Source organism: Saccopteryx leptura, chromosome X (assembly GCF_036850995.1).
Source record: "Saccopteryx leptura isolate mSacLep1 chromosome X, mSacLep1_pri_phased_curated, whole genome shotgun sequence".
In the NCBI taxonomy this organism is placed as follows: Eukaryota; Metazoa; Chordata; class Mammalia; order Chiroptera; family Emballonuridae; genus Saccopteryx; species Saccopteryx leptura.
In genome coordinates this window covers 137565726-137591075 of record NC_089516.1, presented here as the reverse complement: position 1 = coordinate 137591075, position 25350 = coordinate 137565726, and the positions used below count along the sequence as shown (strand labels likewise).

General features: G+C 36.4%; 1 pseudogene; it reads left to right on the top strand.

Annotated features, from left to right (window-relative positions):
• Nucleotides 1-1842: 1842 nt before the first annotated feature.
• LOC136386499 (peptidyl-prolyl cis-trans isomerase A pseudogene) lies at nucleotides 1843-14157 on the top strand (annotated as a pseudogene).
• The last annotated feature ends 11193 nt before the right edge of the window (nucleotides 14158-25350 follow it).

The window sequence follows — 25350 nt, the reverse complement described above, 5'->3', positions numbered from 1 at the left end:
TGAATTATATATCAACAAGTTTAATTGAAAAGTGACAGAAATAAAAACAAAACCAACACATTTTTTTCTTCCCTCAATAGTCATTTTAGAAGAACATGGGCATGCAATTCTTTTGTGTTTATGGTTTATTTTTCTCTTATTTACCACAGAAACCACAATGTGTGTGAAAAAAGGTATATTTTGTGACAATTTTGCCAATTTAATTTTTCTCCCAGAGTATTTTGTGGTATTGTTACTTAGACAACTTCAGCAGGAATAGCAAGCACATCAAATAGGGAGACACGGAGAGATTAGTAAGATCTGATGAGTTTCATTTTTTATTTTATATCTGGTAGAGTTCCAAGTCTTCTTAGGTGTTACTTCTATGTCTGTTTAAGATTACTTCAAAAGAAACCCTAGATTTAGATCAGAAAAGAAGAGGAAGTAGCAAGGTTAATCATTTTTGCAAAATATCTTTCACCTGGATGATGCAGAGAGATCTCAAATTTGATGTGTCCAAAATTTAGCTCATTATCTTCCTCCCACCTCCACCACTCCTACTCCTACTATATCTCTAATATTAGCAGAACACAAACCAGAAAAGTGAAAGTCATTAGAGATGATCTCTTCTCTATCAGCCACACATCTAACCATGCATTCATCAGTCTACCTCGCAAAAAATTCCACATCTCTCTGTTTTCTTTTACTTCTCTTACTGACCTAGCTCAGGCCCTCATCAACTATTCCTTGGAACTTTATAACCCAAAATCTTTTGACCACTACTTTTAGACTTAGCCCCATCTGATTTGTTTTTACAAAGGATCAAAACCAAGTTTCTCTTGACTATGTTATTTCATCTGTCTGGATTGAACTTGCATGTATTTAGAGGAAGAGAGAGAGACAGGAACATCAATCTGTTCCTGTATGTGCCTTGACCAGAATCAAACCAGTAACCTTTATGCTTCAGGATGTTACCCTAACAAATTGAGCTACCCAGACAAGCCTAAAGTGCCCATATTTTTCAACCCATTAAATTCTCTTCATTCCTCCAGAATCAATTTAGAAGTTATCTCCTCTAGGCAGCCTTCTGTGGTAACTGGGCTGCACTAATGGCCATTTCTCTGTTCTCCAACAGTTATTCTTGCATGTCCCATCTCTTCACTCTACTGAAAGTTTTAATTAACTTAGAGGTGTTCCCCATTAGAATATGAGTTCCTTAAGGACATGGACTGTATCTTATTTTTCTTATATCTTTAGTTCTTAGCACAGGGCTTTACCCAGAGGAGACATTTACTATATGTGCTGAAAGAGCAAATCACAAGTTGTTGCTCAGTAAATATTTATCTAACTTAAACTTTTTAATTCTAGACACTTGATAATGCAGTTGGTCATATGTACCTCCTTTAGGCCCCAAGAGTTTTCCTCTACCACCGGGGTTCTCCCATTTTATTTTTATTGCTTCTTCTTGTTTATTTACTTGTATGACTCCTCACTAAGTGGTTTCAGTTCCTGGAATGAAGCACCCAGGTCTTGCTCACTGTGAAACCTATGGTGCAGAGCCTACTCAGTATGCACAGCAAAAGTACATTCTGGGTAAGTGAGCAGAAGTGAAAGGAAAGAATATGCTGGGCATGCATAGTTCTTTTGTCCTATTGCACAAATCAGATGGATTGTGGAGAAACTGGCAGTGTTGAACTCCCCCTAATACAAACAAAATTCCAGAAAAATGGAAGATCCCACCAACAATGATTACCAGATAATCTAGATTAAAATTGTGATACTCAATTTTCACTATGATCCAGTTGTTGCCACAGAAAGCTTTTGGAAGTGATTTCCTTCCTTGGAAACTACTAAATAGAGGCAATGACAGAAACTAGAGAGAAGCGCTGCAACAGCACTGATTTGGAGTTGCCCATGCTCAGCCATGGTGAACTGCACTTTTTTCTGGACATTGCTATTGATGCCCTTGTAACACGTCTCCATCAAGCAGTTTTCAAAGTTCCAAAGACAGCAGAAAACTTTAATGCTGTGAGGACTGGGGAAAAAATATTTGGTTGTAGAAGTTACTGCTTTCAAGTAATTACTCCAGGATTTATGTGCCAGAGTGGTGTCTTTGCACGTGATAATTATACAGACGGCAAGGCTACTTATGGGGAGAATTTTGATGAGAATTTCATTCTGAATTTTGATATGACTTGCATCATACAGATTATGGCATCTTTTTATTATTAATTTATTTATTGTGTTTACATAGATTCTAGTGCCTCCCCAAAATCATCCCCCCCCGGTATTCCCAACATCTCCCCGACACCCTCCCAACAGCTTTCTCCCCTTATCCCTCAGGTTATACTCCATTCCTAGGTTTACATTGTTCCTTGGACTCCTCAAATGAGTGAGGTCATATAATATTTTTCTATCTCTGTTTGGCTTATTTCACTCAACATAATAGTTTCCAGATCCATCTATCCTTCTGCAAAAGGTAGTATTTCCTTCTTCATCATAGCCCCATAGTATTTCATTATATATAGGTACCACAGCTTTTTAATCCACTCGTCCACTGATCGACACTTAGGCTGTTTCCAGATCTTCACTATTGTGCACAATGCTGCCATAAACATGGGGACGTATTTCTTTTTTTCAGTCAGTAATATGGTGTCCTTGGAATATATTCCTATAAGTGGGATGGCTGGGTCAAAGGAAAGATCCATTTCTAATTTTTTGAGCAATCTCCATACTGTTTTCCACAGTGACTGCACCAGTCTGCATTCCCACCAGCAGTGCAGGAGGGTTCCCTTTTCTCCACATCCTCGCCAGCACTTATTCTGTGTTGTTTTGTTGATGAGCGCCATTCTGACTGGTGTGAGAAGATATCTCATTGTGGTTTTAATTCTCTAATGATTAGTGATGTTGAACATTTTTTCATATGTCTATTGGCCATCTGTATGTCCTCTTTGGAGAAGTGTCTATTCATTTCTTTTGCCCATTTTTTGATTGGATTGTTTTTCTTCCTGGTGTTGAGTTTTAAATGTTCTTCATATATTTTCATTATTAAACCCTTATCATCAGATGTATTGTCGAATATGTTCTCCCATTGTGTGGTTTGTCTTTTTATTCTGTTCATAATGTCTTTAGCTATGAAAAAGCTTTTTTTATGCTTTTTAAAATTTTTTAATTTTTTTAATCTTATTTTTATCAATTTTAATGCAGTGACATGGATAAATCAAGGTACATATGTTCCAAGAAAACATCTCCAGATTATTTTGACCTTTGATTATGCTGCATACCCCTCACTCAAAGTCAAATCGTCCTCCGTCACCTTTTATCTGGTTTTCTTTGTGCCCCTACGCTCCCCCCACTCCCTCCCTCTCCTTCCTCGCCCCCTCCCCACCCCTCCACCCCACTCCCTGCTATCATCACATTCTTGTCCATGTCTCTGAGTCTCAGTTTTATGTTCCATCTATACATGGGTTCATATAGTTCTTAGTTTTTTCTGATTTACTTATTTCACTCCGTATAATGTTATCAAGGTCCATCCATGTTATTGTAAATGATCCGATGTCATCATTTCTTTTGGCTGAGTAGTATTCCAAAGTATATATGTACCAAGCTTTTTAACGCACTTGTACTCTGACGGACACTTGGGCAGTTTTCAGATCTTCGCTATTGTGAACAATGCTGCTATAAATATGGGGGTGCATTTCTCCTTCTGGAACCATTCCATGGTGTCCTTGGGGTATATTCCTAAAAGTGGAATGGCTGGGACAAAAGGCAATTTGATTTTCAATTTTTTTAGGAATCTCCATACTGTTTTCTGCAGTGGCTGCACCAGTCTGCATTCCCACCAGCAACGCAGGAGGGTTCCCTTTTCTCCACATCCTTGCCAGCACTTATTCTGTGTTGTTTTGTTGATGAGTGCCATTCTAACCAGTGTGAGGTGATATCTCATTGTGGATTTAATTTGCATTTCTCTAATGATTAATGATGTTGAGCATTTTTTCATATGCCTATTGGCCATCTGTATATCCTCTTTGGAGAAGTGTCTATTCATTTCTTTTGCCCATTTTTTGATTGGATTGTTTGTCTTTCTGGTGTTGAGATTTACAAGTTCTTTATAAATTTTGGTTATTAACCCCTTATCAAACATACTGTCAAATATGTTCACCCATTGTGTAGTTTGTCTTTTTATTCTGTTCTTATTGTCTTTGGCTGTGAAAAAGCTTTTTAGTTTGATATAGACCCATTTGTTTATCCTGTCTTTTATTTCCCTTGCCTGTGGAGATAAATCAGCAAATATATTGCTGCGAGAGATGTCGTAGAGCTTACTGCCTATGTTTTCTTCTAAGATGCTTATGGTTTCACGCCTTACATTTAAGTCTTTTATCCATTTTGAGTTTATTTTTGTGAATGCTGTAAGTTAGTGGTCTAGTTTCATTTTTTTGCAGGTTGCTGTCCAATTTTCCCAACACCATTTGTTAAAGAGGCTGTCTTTACTCCATTGTATTTTCTTACCTCCTTTGTCAAATATCAGTTGTCCATAGAGCTGTGGGTTTATTTCTGGGTTCTCCATTCTGTTCCATTGATCTATGTGCCTGTATTTATGCCAGTACCAGGCTGTTTTGAGCACAATGGCCTTGTAGTATAGCTTGACATCAGGAAGTGTGATACCTTCCCCTTTATTCTTCTTTTTTAAGATTGCTGAGGCTGTTCGTGTTCTCTTTTGGTTCCATATAAATTTTTGGAATATGTGATCTATATCTTTAAAGTGTGTCATTGGTATTTTAATTGGTATTGCATTGAATTTATGAATTACTTTGGGTACTATACACATTTTAATATTGTTTATTCTTCCTAACCATGAGCAAGGTATATGCTTCCACTTGTTTGTATCTTCCTTGATTTCTTTTATCAATCTTTCATAATTTTCCAAGTACACATCTTTAGTCTCCTTGGTTAACTGTACTCTTAGGTACTTTATTTTTTTGGTTGTAATAGTAAAGGGGATTGTTACCTTAATTTCTCTTTCTGACTGTTCACTGTTGGTGTATAAAAATGCCTCTGATTTCTGAGTATTAATTTTATATCCTGCCATCTTACTGAATTCATTTATCAGGTCCAGTAGTTTTTTGACTGAGACTTTAGGATTTTCTATATACAATATCATATCATCTGCAAATAATGATAGCTTTACTTCTTCTTTTCCAACTTGAATGCCTTTTATTTTTTCTTCTTGTCTGATTGCTGTGGCTAGGACTTCCAGGACTATGTTGAATAAGAGTGGTGAAAGGGGGCACCCCTGCCTTGTTCCTGATCTTAAGGGGATTGCTTTTTTTTATTTTTATTTTTGTATTTTTCTGAAGCTGGAAACGGGGAGAGACAGTCAGACAGACTCCCGCATGTGCCCGACAGGGATGCACCCGGCACGCCCACCAGGAGCGACGCTCTGCCCACCAGGAGGCGATGCTCTGCCATGATCAGAGCCACTGTAGCCCCTGGGGCAGAGGCCAAGGAGCCATCCCCAGCGCCCGGGCCATCTTTGCTCCAATGGAGCCTTGGCTGCGGGAGGGGAAGAGAGAGACAGAGAGGAAGGAGGGGGTGTGGAGAAGCAAATGGGCACTTCTCCTGTGTGCCCTGGCTGGGAATCAAACCCGGGTCCCCTGCATGCCAGGCCGACACTCTACCAGTGAGCCAACTGGCCTGAGCCAAGGGGATTGCTTTTAATTTTTGCCCATTGAGTATGATGTTGGCTGTGGGTTTCTCATAGATGGCTTTTATCATGTTGAGGTATGTTTCCTGTATTCCCACTTTGCTGAGAGTTTTGCTCATTAATGGGTGCTGGATTTTATCAAATGCTTTTTCTGCATCTATTGAAATTATCATGTGGTTTTTCTCCTTCCTTTCATTTATGTGATGAATAACATTGATAGATTTGCGAATATTGTACTAGCCTTGCCTCCTCAGATTAAATCCCACTTGATCATGGTGTATGATTTATTTATATATATATTGTTGGATCTGGTTTGCTAATATTTTGTTAAGGATTTTAGCATCTATATTCATCAGGGATATTGGCCTATAATTTTCTTTCTTTGTGTTGTTTTTGCCTGGTTTTGGAATCAGAATTATGCTCGCCTCATAAAAAGAACTTGAAAGTCTTCCTTCCTCTTGAATTTTTTAAAATAGCTTGAGAAGGATAGGAGTTAGTTCCTCTATGAATAGTTGGTAGAATTCACTTGTGAAGCCATCTGGCCCCGGACTTTTCTTTGTTGGGAGTTTTTTGATAACTGTTTTGATCTCATTTGGAGTAATTGGTCTGTTTAGGTTTTCTGATTCTCCCAGGCTGATTTTTGGAAGATTGTATGTTTCAAGGAATTTGTCCATTTCATCTAGGTTGTCTAGTTTTTTGGCATATAGTTCTTCATAGTATTTTCTTACAATCCTTCGTAAGAAAGGATTGTGTCAGTTGTGTCAGTTGTTATTTCTACCCTCTCATTTCTAATTTTATTTATTTGAGTCCTCTCTCTCTTTTTCTTTGTGAGTCTAGTAAAAGGTTCATCAATCTTGTTTACCTTTCCAAAAAACCAGCTCCTAGTTTCATTGATCCTCTGTATTGTTTCCTTAGTCTCTATGTCATTTATTTCTGCTCTGATCTTTATTATTTCCTTCCTTCTACTACATTTAGGCTTTACTTGCTGTTCTTTATCTAGTTCTTTTAGATGCAGGGTTAAGTCATTTATTTGATCTTTTTCTAGCTTCTTAAAGTGTGCCTGTAGTGGTAGGAACTTCCCTCTCAGTACTGCTTTTGCTGTTTCCCATAAATTTTGAGTTGTTGTATGCTCGTTATCATTCGTTTCCAGGAATTTTTTATTTCTTCTTCAACCTCATTCTTGATCCATTCATTATTTAACAACTTGCTATTTAGTTTCTATGTGTTTGAGAATTTTTGAACTTTTCTGTTGTGGTTGATTTTTAGTTTCATTCCATTGTGATCAGAGAAAGTGTTTGATATGATTTCAATCTTCTTAAATTTGTTGAGACCACTTTTGTGCCCTAACATGTGGTTTATCCTAGAGAATGTACCATGAGCACTTGAAAAAAATGTATATTCTGCTGCTTTAGGGTGAAAGGTTATGTAGATATCTATTAAATCGAGTTGATCTAGTGTGTCCTTTAAGTCTGCTGTTTCTTTGTTAATTTTCTTTCTTGAGGATCTATCTAGTGATGTTAGTGGGATATTAAAATTCCCTACTATTATAGTGTTGCTGTTGATCTCACTCTTTATATCCATCAAAGTCTGCTTTTTATATTTAGGTGCTCCTATATTAGGTGCGTAGATACTTATAATTGTTATATCTTCCTGTTGGATTGCTTCCTTTATCATTATGTAGTGGCCTTCTTTATCTCTTACTATATTCTTTGTTTTAAAGTCTATTTTGTCTGATACAAGTATTGCTACCCCAGCTTTTTTTTCATTTCCATTTTTATGAAATGTTTTTTCCCATCCTTTTACCTTCAACCTATGTGCATCTTTTGTTTTAAGGTGTGTCTCTTCTAGACAGCATATGTACAGGTCCTGTTTTCTTATCCATGCAGCTATCCTATGTCTTTTGATTGGATCATTTAATCCATTTACATTTAAGGTTATTATTGACATGTCATTTTTTATTGCCATTTTATTCTTTAAAGCTGTATTCCTCTTTTGTTATTTTCTTTTCTCATTTTGATTTCTTTACACCATGCCCCTTAACATTTCCTGCAGCATTGGTTTGGTTGTAATGAATTCCATGAGTTGTTTTGTTTTTTTTTTTTGTCTGGGAAACTTTTTATTTCTCCTTCAATTTTAAATGATAGCCTTGCTGGATAAAGTAGTCTTAGTTGTAGGTTCTTTTTCTGCATTACTTTGAATATTTCTTGCCATTCCCTTTTGGCTTCAAGTGTTTCTGTTGAGGAGTCTGATGTCATTCTTATGGGGGCTCCTTTGTAGGTGAAAGTCTTTTTTTCTCTTACAGCTTTTAATATTTTCTCTTTATCACTTAGCTTTCGTATTTTAGTTATGATGTGTCTTGGTGTAAATTTCTTTGGGTTTCTTTTTAGTGGAGTTATCTGTGCTTCTTGAATTTGTGAGAGTTTCTCCTGCATTAATTTAGGGAAGTTTTCAGCTATGATATGATTAATAAGTCCTCTATCCCTTTTTCTTCCTCTTCTTCTTTAAGAACCCCTGTGATGCGGATGTTATTTCTCTTTATGTTGTTACAGAGGTCTCTAAGAGTTTCCTCAGACTTTCTGAGTCTCTTTTCTTTTTTCTTCTCTGTTTTCATGCCTTCATTCCAGTTGTCCTCCAACTCGCTGATTCGATCCTCAGCTCCATCCATCCTGTTTTTAATTCCTTCCATTGTGGTCTTCATTTCTGATTTTGTATTTGTTATCTCCGACTGATTCTTTTTTAATATTTTAATATCCTTTTTTATACTTGCTATTTCTTTATTTAGGTGTTTGTGATGACCATCCATTGTTGTTCTAAGATCCCTAAGCATCCTTACAATAGTTATTTTAAACTCTGCATCCGGAAGTTTGATTATTTCCATATCACTCAGTTCATCTCCTGAAGGTCTCTCTTGTGGTTTTTTTTGGACTGCACTTCTTTGTCTTTTCATTGTGCCTGGGTGTCTGGGTGTTTTATTTGTAGAGCTGGTTGAGTCTAGGCTTGGTGTTGTCTATGCAAAAGCTTTTTAGTATGATACGGTGCCATTTGTTTATCCTGTCTTTGATTTCATTTGCCTGTGGAGATAAATCAGCTAATATATTGCTGCGATAGATGTCGGTGAGCTTACTTCCTATATTTTCCTCTAGGATGCTTATGGTTTCAAGGCTTACATTTAATTATTTTATCTATTTTAAGTTTATTTTTGTGAATGGTGTAAGTTGGTGGTCTAGTTTCATTTTTTTGCAGGTAGCTCTCCAATTTCCCCAACACCATTTGTTAAAGAGACTGTCTTTACTCCATTGTAAGCTCTTACCTTCTTTGTCAAATATCAATTGTCCATAAAGGTGAAAATTTATTTCTGGTTTCTCTGTTCTGTTCCATTGATCTGTATGCCTGTTCTTATGCCAGTACCAGGCTGTTTTGGGTACAATAGCCTTGTAGTATAACCTGATATCAGGAAGTGTGATACCTCCCACTTTATTCTTCTTTTTCAAGATTGCTGAGGCTATTTGTGTTCTCTTTTGGTTCCATATAAATTTTGGAATATGTGTTTTATATGTTTGAGGTATGTCATTGGTATTTTAATTGGTATTGCATTGAATTTGTAAATAGCTTTGGGTAATATAGACATTTTAATGATGTTTATTCTTCCTAACCATGAACATGATATATACTTCCATTTTTTTGTGTCTTCCTTGATTTCTTTTATCAATATTTTATAATTTTCTGAGTACAAGTCTTTAGTCTCCTTGGTTAAATTTACTCCTAAGTACTTTTTTGTTGTTGTTGTTGTTGCAATAATGAAGGGGATTGTTTACTTCTCTTTCTGACATTTTATTGTTAGTGTATAAAAATTTCTTTAATTTCTGTGCATTAATTTTATACCCTGCCACCTTGCTGAATTTGTTTATAAGGTCCAGTAGTTTTTTGACTGAGAGTTTTGGGTTTTCTATATATAGTATCATATCATCTGCAAACAACAATAGTTTTACTTCTTCTTTTCCAACTTGAATGCCTTTTATTTTTTCTTCTTGTCTGATTGGTGTGGCTGGGTCTTCCAGTACTATTTTGAATAAGAGTGGTAAAGGGGGCATTCCTGCCTTGTTCCTGATTTTAGGGGAATTGCTTTTAATTTTTGTCCATTAATTATGATGTTGGCTGTGGGTTTGTCATAGATGGCCTTTATCATGTTGAGGTATGTTCCCTATATTCCCACTTAACTAAGAGTTCTGATCATAAATGGTGCTGGATTTTATCAAATGCTTTTTCTGCATCTATTGAAATTATCATGTGGTTTTCCTCCTTCCTTTTGTTTATGTGGTGAATCATATTGATTGATTTGCGAATGTTGTACCATCCTTACCTCACCAGAAGAAATCCCACTTGATCACGATGTATAATTTTTTTATGTATTGCTCGTCTGGTTTGCTAATATGTTGTTGAGAATTTTAGCATCTAAATTCATCAGGGATATTGGTCTGTAATTTTCTTTCTTTGTGTTGTCTGTGCCTGGTTTTGGAATCAGAATTATGCTCGCCTCATAAAAGGAACTTGAAGGTGTTCCTTTCTCTTGAATTTTTTTGAAATAGCTTGAGAAGGATAGGAGTTAATTTTTCTTTGAATACTTGGTAGAATTCACCAGTGAAGACATCAGGCTCTTTGGGGGGGGGTTTGGGGGGGAGCTTTTTGATAACTGTTTCAATCTCAATTGTTGTAATAGGTCTGTTTAGGTTTTTTGATTCTTCCAGATTGATATTTGGAAGATTGTATGTTTCAAGAAATTTTTCCATTTCACCTAGGTTGTTTAGTTTTTTGGCATACAGTTCTTCATAGTATTTTCTTACAATATTTTGTATTTCTATTGTGTCAGTTGTTATTTTTGCACTCTCGTTTCTAATTTTATTTATTTGAGTCTTTTTTCTTCTTTTTTTGGTGGGTCTCGTTAAAGGTTCATCAATCTTCTTTAGCCTTTCAAAGAACCAGCTGTTGGTTTCATTGACCCTCTGTATTGTTTGTTTAGCCTCTATGTCATTTGTTTCCATTGTGATCTTTATTATTTTCTTCCTGATACTACCTCTGGGTCTTACTTGCTGTTCTTTTTCTAATTCTCTTAGATGTAGAGTTAGGTTGTTTATTTGAGCTTTTTCAAGCTTCTTAAGGAATGCATGTAGTGCTATGAACTTCCTTCTCAGTACTGCTTTTGCTGTGTCCCATAAATTTTGAGTTGTTATATGTTCATTATCGTTTGTTTCTAATTTTTTTTATTTCTTCTTTGATTTCATTGTTAACCCATTCGTTATTTAATAACATGCTATTTAGTTTTCATGTGTTTGAGTATTTTTCAGTTTTTCTGTTGTGGTTGATTTCTAGTTTCATGCCATTGTGGTCAGAGAAAATGGTTGATATGATTTCAATCGTCTTAAATTTGTTGAGCCCACTTTTGTGTCCTATCATATGGTCTGTTCTAGAGAATGTATCATGAGCACTTGAAAAGAACGTATATTCTGCTGCTTTATGATAAAAGGTTCTAAAGATATTTATTAAATCGAGTTGATGTAGTGTGTCCTTTAAATCTGCTGTTTCTTTGTTAATTTTCTTTCTTAAGGATCTATCTAGTGATGTTAGTGAGGTATTGAAGTCTCCTACTATTATGGTGTTGCTGTTGATCTCACCCTTTATATCCATCAAAGTCTGCTTTTTATATTTAGGTGCTCCTGTATTAGGTGCGTACATATTTACAATTGTTATATCTTTCTGTTGGATTGCTTCATTTATCATTATGTAATGACCTTTTTTATCTCTTACTATATTCTTTGTTTTAAAGTCCATTTTGTCTGATATAAGTATTGCTACACCACCTTTTTTTTTTCATTTCCATGAAATATTTTTTTCCATCCTTTTCCTTTTAGTCTATGTGCATCTTTTGTTTTGATGTAGGGTCCTTTTTTTTAATCTATGCAGCTACTCTATGTCTTTTGATTGGATCATTTAATCCATTTACATTTAAGGTTATTATTGATATGTAGTTGTTTATTGCCATTTTGTTCTTTAAAGCTATATTCCTCTTTTGCTGTGTTCTTTTTCCCCTTTGTTTTGTTTACAGCAAGTTCCTTAACATTTCTTGCAGCCTCGATTTAATTGTAATGAATTTCTTGAGGGTTTTTTTTTTGTTTTTGTTTTGTTTGTTTTTGTTTTTTTTTGTCTGGGAAGGTTTTTATTTCTCCTTTGATTTTAAAAGGTAGCCTTGCTGGATAAAGTCGTCTTGGTTGTAGACTCTTGTTCTGCATTACTTTGAATATATCTTGCCATTCCCTTCTGGCTTTAAGTGTTTCTGTTGAGAAGTCAGATGTCATCCTTATGGGGGCTCCTTTGTAGTTGATAGCCTTTTTCTCTAGCAGCTTTTAATATTTTCTCTTTATCTCTTAGCTTTGCTATTTTAATTATGATGTGTCTTGGTGTAGATTTCTTTGTGTTTCTCTTTAATGGAATTCTCTGTGATTCTTGAATTTGTGTGACATTTTCCTGCTTCAACTTAGGGAAGTTTTCTGCTATGATTTGATTGAACAAAGTTTCTAACCCTTGTTCTTTCTCTTCTTCAGGGATTCTTATCATGCGGATGTTGTTTCTCTTTAGATTGTCACACAGCTCTCTTAGGGTTCCTCAGATTTTTTCATTCTCTTTTCTTTTTACTGCTCCATGTTATTATTTACCTTGTCTTCTAAATCGCCAGTTCAATCCTCTGCTTCATCTAGCCTGCTACTAATTGATTCTGGTATAGTCTTCATTTCAGATATTGTATTTGTCATTTCTGATTGGTTCTTCTTTATTATTTCAATGTCGTTTTTAATACTTGTTATTTATTTATGTACACATTGTGACCTTCCATTGTTGTTCTAAGATCTTTCAGCATTCTATTAATTATTATTCTAAACTCTTCCTCCGGTAGTTTGCTTATATCCATCTCACTCAGCTCTTTTTCTGAGGGTTTCTCTTGTTGAGTCATTTGGATTGCTCTTCTCTGTCTTCCCATTTTGTCTGTGTTGCCTTGGCCTTCCCTGGCTGGGACCTGGGGGAGACCCATGGGGGTCACTGCCTGTGACTGGTTCTTATCCACTATTTGGGAGCTACAGGTTATCTGGATCTTGTGGCTATCTCTGCTGGGTCCAGGTGCTGTTGTGAATATCAGCTGCATTCCTAGGCTTGCTTTTATCTAATCTTGGCCTGGGAAAAGTTACTTTAAAAGTTCAAGTTCTCCTAAACTCCACTTTCTGTTGTCTTTTATTGCTGGCTACTTGTTGGGCTCAGCACTATAATTCAGTGATTAGGTATGGTATTAGATGTGGCTTACTTCTTCGCCTCAGGTGTTTTTCTATCCAGACATTTTAGCTACCATTTTGGGGTGTGCGCATGCCTAGGCTTCCCCAATAGCTATGGTGGTCCTGGGGCAGCTTGCACTTTTTCGCTCAAACCACAGCCATGTCCTGCCACCTCCAACCTGTCTGCCTGGGGTGAGCACTCAGCAGTGCGGTTGGTAGTGTGGTATAGACCTCTGTACTCCCTATTTGTGTCCCTAATATGGCACCTGGCTCTAACTGCCCTTGTTTTAGCTAGGGTAGGGGAGCCTCCGGTGGAGGGGGCATTTTCTTTCCTTTGCTGGTGATATTGGTTCACTTTAAATTTGGGGAGTGACTCAGTACAGGGGTTAGAGTATCCTCCTGGAGCTCTGGAAAAGTAGCTGTGAGCAAGGATCTCCATGCATTTACTTTAATACAAAGCCTGGGTCTAAGAATCCTGCCCCCTTCTCTCAGACCATATCCAGGCTTTTTTTCTCAGCCAAATATAGTCCATCAACCCCTTCCCGGCTTCAGGGCTCTAGGTTTGAATTTGGTTTTGGGTATAAGGACCTGCTACTCGCTGGACAGCCCTCCCCTTTATGTAAATTCCTCCTGAGTGCCACACTGGTCCCTGCTCCCTGGGAGTGGAATAGCCTTCTCTGTGTCTCCGCTCCTCTTACTAGATTCAGCATGGGTTCTTTGGTCATCTTGGTTGTAGGATCCTCCTAGTTCAGTCCAAAGTTTGTCTTTCACAATGAGTGTTCTCAGATTTAAGTTGCAATCTACCTTGGCTCTGGGAAGTGGGAGTTGGTGCGTCTGCCTACTCTGTGGCTATCTTGACTCCCAGGTTATAGCATCTTGTCCATTGCAAATGCTGAACCCAAAACAAATGGTTCCAGTTTTTCATCTGCACTTCCAAGACTTAATGGTTGGATGACAAGCATGTGGTTTTTTGGCCAGTTGAAAAAAGGTATGGACATTGGGATAACCACAGAGCATTTTGGGCCCAGAAATGGCAAGACCAGCAAAAAGATCACCATTGCTGACTGTGGACAAGTCTATTTCACTTGCATTTTATCTTATCCATCAGACCATTTTTTTTCTGTAGCTCAGGAGAGCACCCCTATACCTCTATCTGCTTAGAATGTTCTATAATGTGTGCTCCCATCAAAATTCATTGAGTTTTATATTTTCCTTATCCTTTCCAAGTCTAGCTGGATTGCAGTTAAGTTTATGATTATAAAATAAAAACTAAACAAGACAACAACAAGAAAGACTCTAGAATGAGAAGATAAATCTATTCTAGAGGACTATGCCAAGAATCAGACTAATTATTTCAGAATGGACGTCAATTGTAACTAACTTAACTTCAAGCATGAAAGTTTATTTTATTTTATTATGTTCTAAAAGTTTATTTTATTTTTTATTTTTAATTGATTTAAATTTATTGTGTTTACATAGATTCAAGTGTCCCACCAAATATATCCCCCACCCCCATGTTCCCCTCAACATCACCCTTGCCCCCTCCCCCCAAAGCCTCCTTTCCCTCCGGGATTTGCTTTTTTGTTCCCTATAATGTTGTGTTATGTATCTATAATTTCACCAATCTCTTTCCCTTCTCTGATTCCATCCTTTCATTCCCTTTCCCTCTGTCCAGTTTTCCTCTGGTACCTTTGATCCCTCCTTTGCCTCTATTCAGTTCCTCAGTTCACATTGTTTATTGGATTCCTCAAATGTGTGAGGTCATATAATATTTTTCTTTCTCTGCCTGGCTTATTTCACTTAAAATAACAGTTTCCAGGTTCATCCATGTTGTTGCAAAAGGTAAAATGTCCTTCTTTTTCATGGCCCCATAGTATTCCATTTTGTATATGTACCACTGCTTTTTAATCCACTCATCCACTGATGTACACTTGGGCTGTTTCCAGATCTTTGCTATTGTAAACTATGCTGCCATGAATATGGGGGTGCATTTCTTCTTTTTAATCAGTGATTTGGTGTTCTTAGGATATATTCCTAAAAGTGGGATGGCTAGGACAAAAGGCAGTTCCATTTTTAATTTTTTGAGGAATCTCCATACTGTTTTCCATAGTGGCTGCACCAGTCTGCATTTTCACCAGCAGTGCAGGAGGGTTCCCTTTCTTTCACACCCTAGCCAGCACTCATTATGTGTTGTTTTGTTAATGAGCACCATTCTGACAGGTGTGAGGTGGTATCTCATTGTGCTTTTAATTTGCATTTCTCTAATGATTAGTGATGTTGAACATTTTTTCATCTGCCTATTGGTCATCTGTATGTCCTCTTTGAAGAAGTGTCTATTCATTTCTTTTGCCTATTTTTTAATTGGATTGTTTGTCTTCCTGGTGTTGAGTTTTACAAGTTCTTTATAAATTTTGGTTATTAACCGCTTATGAGATATATTGGCAGATATGTTCCCCATTGAGTGGTTTCTCTTTTTATTTTGTTCATATTGTCTTTAGCTGTGCAAAAGCTTTTTAGTTTGATGTAGTCCCACCTATTTATTTAAAGGAACGTGTCTGTGGTTAGGTAGAGATTAAAATGGAGTCATGATAGAATGTCAGTGTTTATGTATTGGTAAGGTGTAAGATGTTTTCTCTCCTATGCACTTCTTTTCTTGCACCCTTCTCTTCTTATCTATTATAGCCACAGTTTTTAGCCATAAGCAATAACAGAATTACAAGTGTCTTTGTAAAAAAACATGAAAGAATGTTTGACAACTTTTCAGTGCCATTAGTGTGAACATACAAAGACATACTTAATATTTGCTGTTGCTGGATTTATATGGGTCAGCCCACACAAAGGTAAATAAGCTTTGTCATTCTTAACAAATGAACTAGTGGCAAAGGGAAATCTTATTTATTTGAGCAGGCCCATGTCACTTTCATTTTGAAACAAAGATTTTGATCTTACAACCTAGTGTAGACCATTAATAAAAAATAGTTTGGCCAGAGAAGTTTCTGTGCAACTTGTACTCTGGGATGTTTGAATTTGGAAGGAGCCCAACCAATCTTATCCAACTCATAGATTTTCTAACTGTGATATTAATTTCTGAAGTGAAGATTGAATAAAAGTATTTTTGTTTGAGAAATTTCTAGAGATTCCTATGATGACTGTGGACACTATAAAGTAAGATTGAATCTTAAATCTTGGTTTTGCTCCCCTAGAATGAAAGTGCACTAAGCTTTGTTGACTTTTCACTGTGAATGTCCCCCTTTCTTTAATCCTTGAAGTCATCCAATAAAGTTGGCATTAATATCCCCATTTTCCAAATAAGGCAATCAAGGCTCAAGAAGAGTAAAACTTACCCAAGATCATAAGTCCATCATTGGTAAAACAAGTATGCAAACCCAGCTTTGGATCATTCTAAAGTGTAGTTCCTTGCTTACTGCTCCACTGTACTGGTCTTTCGGTTACTGCATGCTTGAAAGAACCACATCTAGTTAATATTCTGGAAGATTATGAACTCAGGTTCCAATTGTTTCAGGATGTCTATTACATTTGCAATGTGGTCGTGACTGTTAATTTCCAGTAATAACCACAATGCTTGAAATAGATACTACATAATTTCAACACCTTCCCTTGTATCTGAGAAAAGAGACATGGAAAAAAACAACAACAGAGAGATGATGAAATAATGGAGTATATTACACTGAAGGCCCATTTAGCCTTTTACCAAATTTGTTGACTAATAGGTCAAATACTGAATGAAGAAACTTATGAGGTCAACACAGTGAAAATGCATAGCTTTCCTGAAAGGTTGCTGATGGTCTTAAGATTGTGTGCAGGTGCTATTAATTTTTAATTTATCATGTGTAGAGTTTATAACACCAAATAACTTTCTTGGCATTTATAACTTGGAAGTAATCCAGGATAAGCATTGGAGGGGGCAGAAATATTCCAAACCCATGCCTGTTTAGATAAATGAAAATATCATTAGTAACAAGAAGTATGTGATCATGGCTTCTGTTGTTTTTCATAAATTATACTAAATAACCATAATACCTCAATGTAGTCATCCAAAGTTCATTCTAAAGAAAAGGGACCTACTGAGAAAATAGTGCTATAATCAGAGGCCATAAAATTGAGCTGTTAAAATAAGTCCTTTTTTTTTTCTTTTTCTTTAAGGGTTTCTAATAAAGCAGTACTAGGAGGGGATTCATAACTTTGGGCTCTATACTTCATTATTCATGTCAGATGCACCAAATTCCAAATGAAGCTAAGGAACCTAATCCTACTGGCTATTTGTAGACATGTTGGAGTGTGCTGCTGACTTATTAAATTCAAAATTCCTAGCTGCCAAGTTGTATACATTGCCTTGATTCCTATAAGGATTATGAGTAAGATTTGGGGAAAAAAAGGCCAATCAAAAGGAACAGTAATCAAATTAGAAGTATCAGAGTATCAAAGGATGGTAACTCAAAAACTAATTCATTAAATGCTGGAAACGGAAACTAAGCGTTTCATTCATGTATAGTATCATTACAGCTCTCACAATAAGGTAAACACCTCTGAGGTTCAGGTAGGCAAACATGGGCATGTTCAAAAAGGAAGTTTCCATGATATATCTCGCACATCTTCCTCTCCAGAAAGAGCCTGAGGAGGGAGATGAAAGAGAGGGTGATAATCTGTCAGTGAAGTCCCTGTGCTGCATAAATCATCCACCTGTCAATATATATAAGTATCTCCTCCCAGTGAAATGAAAACAGCCCAACCAGTAGTTCCTAAATTTATTCTATTAATAATTTCATATCAGAATATAATTTCTCATGGGAATATTTAAAACAACTCCAATATGGTAAGTAGAAAATGAATATATTTCTTTTTGGTAGCATTGCATAGATTTAGGATGTATTTTTAATGCCCCAACCTCAGCACTGGAAGCCAGACAACAAAAATCAGTCAACAGCTTCTGGGGAGCAAGACACCTTCATGCTGTAGTTCTTGGCTGCTCCCTCCTCAACATTCTGCTGCCAACTCTGGGTTGTGTCCCACTAGAAGAAACTGAGGTCCTGGAGAAAAAGGAGCTCAAGCTGTTGTTAAGATTAAATGAAGCAATGCATGGAAAGCCCTTAGCAACATGCTCGATAATAAGCATTCAATAAAGGACAGCTAATATTATTATCACTATTATTACTATCACCATTATTATCTTAGGAGGAGATATATCACATTTTTATGTTCTTTTAAATATTTATTTTACTTTAGCTTATTGTGGGGAAAACACAACATGAGAGTTACCTTTCAACAAATCTTAACTGTTCAATATATTATTGTTCACTGTGTCTATGTACAGAAAATCTCTAGAATTTATTAATCATGCTTGATTGTCCACTGACTCATAACTCTCAAATTCCTCTTCCCCTTGCCTTCTAAAAACACGATTTTACTCTTTAATTTTACAAATTTGACATTATGTAAGTTGCAATACCTTATGTAAGTTGCAATCATACAATATTTGTCTTTCTTTGATTGACTCATTTCACTTAATAAATGACTTCAAGTTCACCTGTTTTGTCGAATATTTCCGATTTTTTTTTCTAAAGTTGAATTGTATTCCATTGGATGTATATACCACATTTTCCTTATCTATTCATTTATTAGTGGATATTTAAGTTGTTTATACATCTTGGTTATTGCAAATAGTTCTGCAATAAGCATAGGAGGGATAATATCTCCTCAAGCTATTGGTATCAATTATTTTGGATAAGTACTCAGAAATTGATGGATTATATGTTAGTTCTCTTTTTAATTAAAAAAAAGAAACCTTCATACCAAAGTGGCTGTATTATTTTACACTCCCATCAACAGTATACAGGATTCTGGTTTCTCCACATTGGTGCCTACACTTGTCTAGTGTTTTTTATTTGTTTGTTTTTGTTTGTTTGTTTGATAAAAAACCATACTCACAGGTTTGAGGCAAAATTTCATTGTAGTTTTGACTTTTATCCTCCTGATGATTAGTGATCTTCAGAATTTTTTCTATACCTCTTGATCATTTGTATGGTCTTCTTTAGAGAAATATTTATTTAAGTCTTTAGCCCATTTTTAGTTGGGTTATTATCTTTTTCATTTGCTTTTGTATATATTTTTTTACTTTTGATTTGTAGGAATTTCTTGTATATTTTGGGGAATAACCTTGTATCAGATATATGATTTGGAAATATTTTCTCATTGTATAGCTTGTTCTTTTACTTTTTTCTTTTACTATGCAAAGCATTTTATGAAAGAGAGAGAGAGAGAGAGAGAGAGAGAGAGAAACAGATAGGGACAGACAGACAGGAAGGGAGAGAGATGAGAAATTCTTTGTTGCAGCACCTTAGTTGTTAATTGATGGCTTTTACATATGTGCTTTGACTGGGGAGCAGAGCAAGTGACCCCTTACTCAAGCCAGCAAACTTAGGCTCAAGCTGGTGAGCCTTGCTCAAACCAGATGAGCCTTCACTCAAGCTGGTAACCTTGGGGTTTTGGACCTGGGTCCTCCGCATTCCAGTCTGATGCTCTATCCACTGCGCCACCGCCTGTTCAGGCTTATGCAAAGCATTTTAGTTTGAAGCAATCCAACTTGTTTATTTTTTATTTTGTTGCCTGGGCCCCTGTTGTCATATTCATGAAATCATTAAAAAAAATCCAGTATCATGAAGATTTTCCTCTGTGTTTTCTTCACAGAGTTTTACAATTTCTGGTCTTAAATTTAAGTCTTTAATCCATTATCCTTTCTTCATTGTTTATTTTTAGCACTCTTGCCCAAAATCACCTGACCATATATGCATGAAATTATTTCTGGGCTTTTATTTTTTTCAATTGTTCTGTATGTCTTTATGTCAGTACCATACTGTTCTGATTACTGGGATTTATACTATAATTTAGGATTTATAATATGGTTTTATTTTACCTTTTTTATTTTAAAATTATATTTAATAGAGAGACATTGATCAATAAGAATACACAGGTTTTATTTTTATAGCATTTGAACTATTGATTTTGTTGTGTTTTGAAATCAGCAAGTGTGATACGTTTAGCTTTGTTCTTCTTTCTCAAGATTAATATAATTATTCATGGTCTTTCTGGTTTTGTATAAATTTTATAATTGTTTTTCCAATGGAAAAATGCCATTGGGATTTTTGTAGTGATTGCATTGAAACTGTAGATAACTTTGGTAACTTGGACATTTTAACAATATTAATTCTTCCAATTCATGAGCATGGAATGTTTTCCTATTTGTTTGTGTTTTCATTTCTTTCATAAATATATTGTAGTTTTCAGTATGTAAATTTTTACCTCCTTAGTTAAGTTTACTCCTAAGTATTTTATTATTTTTGGTGCTATTATAAATGGGATAGTTTTCTTAATTTCCTTTTCAGATAGTTCATTGTTAGTCTATAGAAATGCAACTAATTTTTAATGTTGATTTTGTATTTGGAAACTTTGCTGAACCTGCTTATTCATTCTACCAATTTTTATATACTATACTTTTAAAATTTTTCTATGTATAGAATCACCTCATCTGCAAAGAGAACTTAATTTTGTTCTCTCTTATTTGTGTGCCATTTGTTTCTCTTTCTTGCCTAATTGCTCTGGCTTGGACTTCCAGTACTGTATTGAATAGAAGTGGCAAGAGTGATCATCCCTCCCTTATTCCTAATTTTAGAAGTAAAGTTTTCAATTTTTCACCTTTGAGTAGATATTAGTTGTAGGCTTGTCATCTATGGTGCTTATTATGTTGAGGCACATTCCTTCTACACCTGCTTTGTTGAGATTTTTAATCATTAAAAAGTTGCTGCATTTTGTTAATTGGTTTTTCTGCATTTATTGAGATGATCATGTAATTTTCATCCTTTATTCTGTTAATGTGGTGTATAACATTAATTAATTTTTATGTGTTAAACCATCCTAACATTCCAGGAATAAACCTCACTTAATCATGGTGTATACGATTATTTTAATGTGCTATTAGATTTAGTTTGCTACCATTTTGTTGAGAATTTTTCTATCTATATTTAAGAGATATTGTCCTGTGATGTCTGTCTAGCTTTGAAATGAGGGTAATGCTGACTTCATAAAATTAGTATAATAGTGTCTCCTCCTCTTTAATGTTTTGGGAAAGATTGAGAAGGACTGGCATTAATTCTTTAAATGTTTGATAGAATTCACCTGTGAAGCTTTCCAGTCTTTTGTTTGTTGTGAGGTTTTTGATTATTGAATCAATCTCTATACTAGTTATAGGTGTATTCAGACTTTCTGTTTTTTCATGATTTAATTTTGATAGATTATAAGCATGTTCTAAGAATTTACTCATTTTTCTTGGTTGTTCAATTTGTTGGCATATAATCATTAACATTAGCCTGTTATGCTCCTTTTTATTTCTGTAGCATTGGTTGTAATGTCTCTTCCTTCATTTTTTATTTTATTTATGCATGTACTTCTCTTTCTTTTTTTCTTAGCCAACATAAAAGTTTATTGGTTTTTTTTTATCTTTCCAAAAATCTGTTAGTTTCCCTGTTTTTTTCTACTTCAAATGAACATTTATTGAACACATATTAAATGGGACATGGATGCTTGATTCCACATCAGTACACAATTCAAAAGCCATGTATTCTTCAGATAAACACCATTGGTTGACTCTATATCATCATGAAATATGAGAAAGTGGTCAACTTTAGATCATCAGCTGACTCTGGATCACAAGTTGACTTTAGTTCAGCCTGTAACTATAGTCATTGGAAATGTCTGTGTCTCATTCAAGGTGGAAGTGTGGAGGGGCTATTGTGGGGAAAGGCATAGCCAGGATGAACCAGGTAGAAAGAATGAGAGCCTTCCTGTTCATGGAACCGGAGCAGAGCACAGGAGGATGGAGAATGTGAGAAGGCAGATGACAGGCCCTCACTGCTTAGTTTCACTGATTTTTAAAACTGTTTTTCTAGCTTCTATTCCATTTATTTCTACTTTTATCTTTATTATCTCTTCCTTTCTGATAACTTTATGCTTTTTTCTATAGTTCCTTGAAGTGTAAAATTAGGTTGTTTATTTTATTTTTTTTAATGTAGACATTTATTGCTAAGTACCCCTTAGCAATGCTTTTTCTTGATCCCATGTTTTGGTATGTTGTATTTTTGTTTTCATTTTTCTGTAGGTATATTATAATTCCCTTTTTGATTAGTTCTTTCACCCTGTGGGTTTTTAAGAAATCACTTTTAATATGTTGAAAGTTATACGAGGTTTTTATTTTCTAAGATCCCAAAGACATATTATTAGACAGTATGGGTTATAGGATGACCAAAGAGAGATCAACTTGTTAAATAAAATTCTTTAAATACAGCTTGAGTCATCTCATTTAAACAATATGGCTGGTTACTGGTGACCTGTAGTTCAAATAGAGCAGAAGATTTCTCTTCTGGGTATTATGTGGCATAAAAAGCAGGAATTTAGGGTATCCCATCTCTGGCCTCATTTTCATTCAAGAAACATTGGTTTAATACTCATGAGGCAACAAGCCCACCATTGGAGGCTGGGAATAAAGTGATGAGCAAAATACACAGAATCCCCATCTTATGCCATTTACAGTCTGTGGGTGGGGTTAGGAGATGAGGAAATTGGAGGAGGCAGACATTGAACTTAATCTACTTGATGATTGTATGCTTAAAACAATGTACATGACCTCAAAATAATTATATGAAAAGAAAATTTCCCAGAACAAATAATAAGAAAAGTTTTCAGTTTGTTATTTTCAGAGCACTAATGTCTAAGGTAAATTACTTCCTTACTCAAAACAGTCAATAGAAATCACTGAAGCTTTTCCTGAGTCTGATTTCTTTACTCAGAGAAGGAGGCAAAAATATGGAAAAAAACTTTATGAAACCACTTCTACCTCACACTGTCACATCTGAGGATGAACTTAAACACAGGTAACATGTGACTCCCAAGACTATAGGAGTGAAAAAAAGATAATCTACACTGTCTTCACTGATCACTCTTTATGACCATTCACTATTTCAACATATACTTATTGAGCTTCTACAATATTCCAGGGCATGTATAATGGCCCCTACTCTCACAGAGCTCACATTCTAGTTATTGGTCTTGCATCAACCAGCCAATGGTGCTGGTCTCATGCTTTGTGGACTATGCTGTGCATAGTATCTCATTTCATTTTTAAGGTAAGAGATGGCTAAATAAAAATAAGGGTAGACTAGGCCCTGGCTGGTTGGCTTAGTGGTGGAGCATCGGCCTGGCGTGCAAGGGGTCCCGGGTTCGATTCCCGACCAGGGCACACAGGAGAAGCGCCCATCTGCTTCTCCACCCCTCCCCCTCTCCTTCTTCTCTGCCTCTCTCTTCCCCTCCCACAGCAAGGCTCCATTGGAGCAAGGAAGGCCCGGGCGCTGGGGATGGCTCCTTGGCCTCTGCCCCAGGCGCTGGAGTGGCAGAGCAACGCCCCGGAGGGGCAGAGCATCGCCCCCTGGTGGGCGTGCCAGGTGGATCCTGGTCGGGCACATGTGGGAGTCTGTCTGACTGTCTCTCCCCGTTTCCAGCATCGGAAAAAAAAATAAGGGTAGACTAGAAGTATATGTTAAAGAAAAAACAAATACAAAGGCTTGGAGAGAAGAACAAACTTAGAGTATATGAATGACAGCAGAAAGGTCAGGGGGATAGGATCCTAGTGAGTAAGGGAGAGATTGCTGACTGAGAGGGTTAGAAAGGTCTCTGGCTTATGAACCTGAATACATGGTGAGGCCATTCACTAGTATATAAATATGGGAGGAAAAAGTCATTATAAATTTCTATAGCTCCATCTTCATTGCACAATTTTGCCACATAAACATCCTAGGCTTGAGGTCACTAAAGCCATTCCCAGCTTATTAGTAGGCAAGCTTTCAAAGTCTATTTATGAAACAACTATTTAAAACCCAAAGTTTGTTGTCCCATAAAATAATATTATATGTAGCCAGCAGATGGGATGTGGTATTGGAAGTTTCATTTTCTTGGACTCAAGTGTGTTGCTAGAGGAAACCAAGACCAAATGCTGTCTGTGGAAGGGCTCTATCAATGTCAGGGCCCTGGAACAACCACTGATATCATCTGAATGCTGCCTACAGTTCACTTAGTTCTCATTGAATATTGATGTGTACCCCACATCAATCCTCTTTCTAGTTTGGTTAGAACTATGTGATTAGTTTAGGCCAATGAACCCTGAGTAGAAGTGAAGAGTCAGTTCTAGGCCAGAGCATTTAATAGCTGGTGACTTTCTTTCCAGATTGCAACGAAGAAGCTACATGTTCCAGATTGAGTAGCTACAAAATGGAAGAGGTTCTATTATTCTAGGTCTTTGAGTGATTATGTGGTTCAGAGCCACACTGACCTATATAAGTACCTATCATGTGAGTAAAGTAGAAATATATGTTACATTAAGGAACTGAAATAAACAGTGGCTGGTTGCTGGTTGCTGAAATGTAAGTTCCTTGACTGATACAGTGGTTATCTGCCATTGGCCCTCTAAATACAATGGGCCTTCGCATGTACCATGTCCCATTTGGAAAAGGAATCAAACTGGCCATACATTTGTTTCAGATATCTAGCTGAGTTTGTCTTTCTACTTACTTTTTCAGCATGCTAATGTGTACTGTCATATCTCCTACTCTCTGGATGCACATCCTGGTTTTCAATAACTGCTCCCCACTGCCTACTCAGCTTCATGACATATTTGTATGCATTTCCTTGGATTAGTGACTTTGATTTTCCACTTCTCCCTGGCTGCATACTCTCTTGATTTGGACATCTTTGCAACTAAATGCAGGATACTCTCATCAACAACCCTAGCATTGTGGAAGTTTCACTGAACCCCATCTTCACAATGTCAGAAAATTTAAACAATACTAGTGAAGAAACCAATGGTTTTTGCTTGAGAAGCAATACTTAACATGAGGGACATAGGGTAAATGTGAGACTGATAATAACAAAGAAGGACCAGGAAGTAATGCAAAGTGTGAAATGGTTTAGGACCAAAGCTCTTAATGGTGCCAGCTAACTAAGAAGAACACTTCAATCCACTTCTTTATGTGGTGCCAGCTATGTGGTATAAGGGCCGGTTTAAAGAAGGCAGCTTAACCTGCCCAGGAGATCATGCAGTGGATTGAGTGTTGGACTGGGACACAGAGAACTCAGGTTCAAAGCCCTGAGGTCTCCGACTTGAATGCCGGCTTGTCATGCTTGTGTGCAGGGTCTCTGGCTTGAGCATGAAATCGTAGACATGACCCCATAGTTGCTGGCTTGAGCCCAAAGGTCACTGGCTTGAAGTTCAAAGTTGCTGGCTTGAGAAAGGGG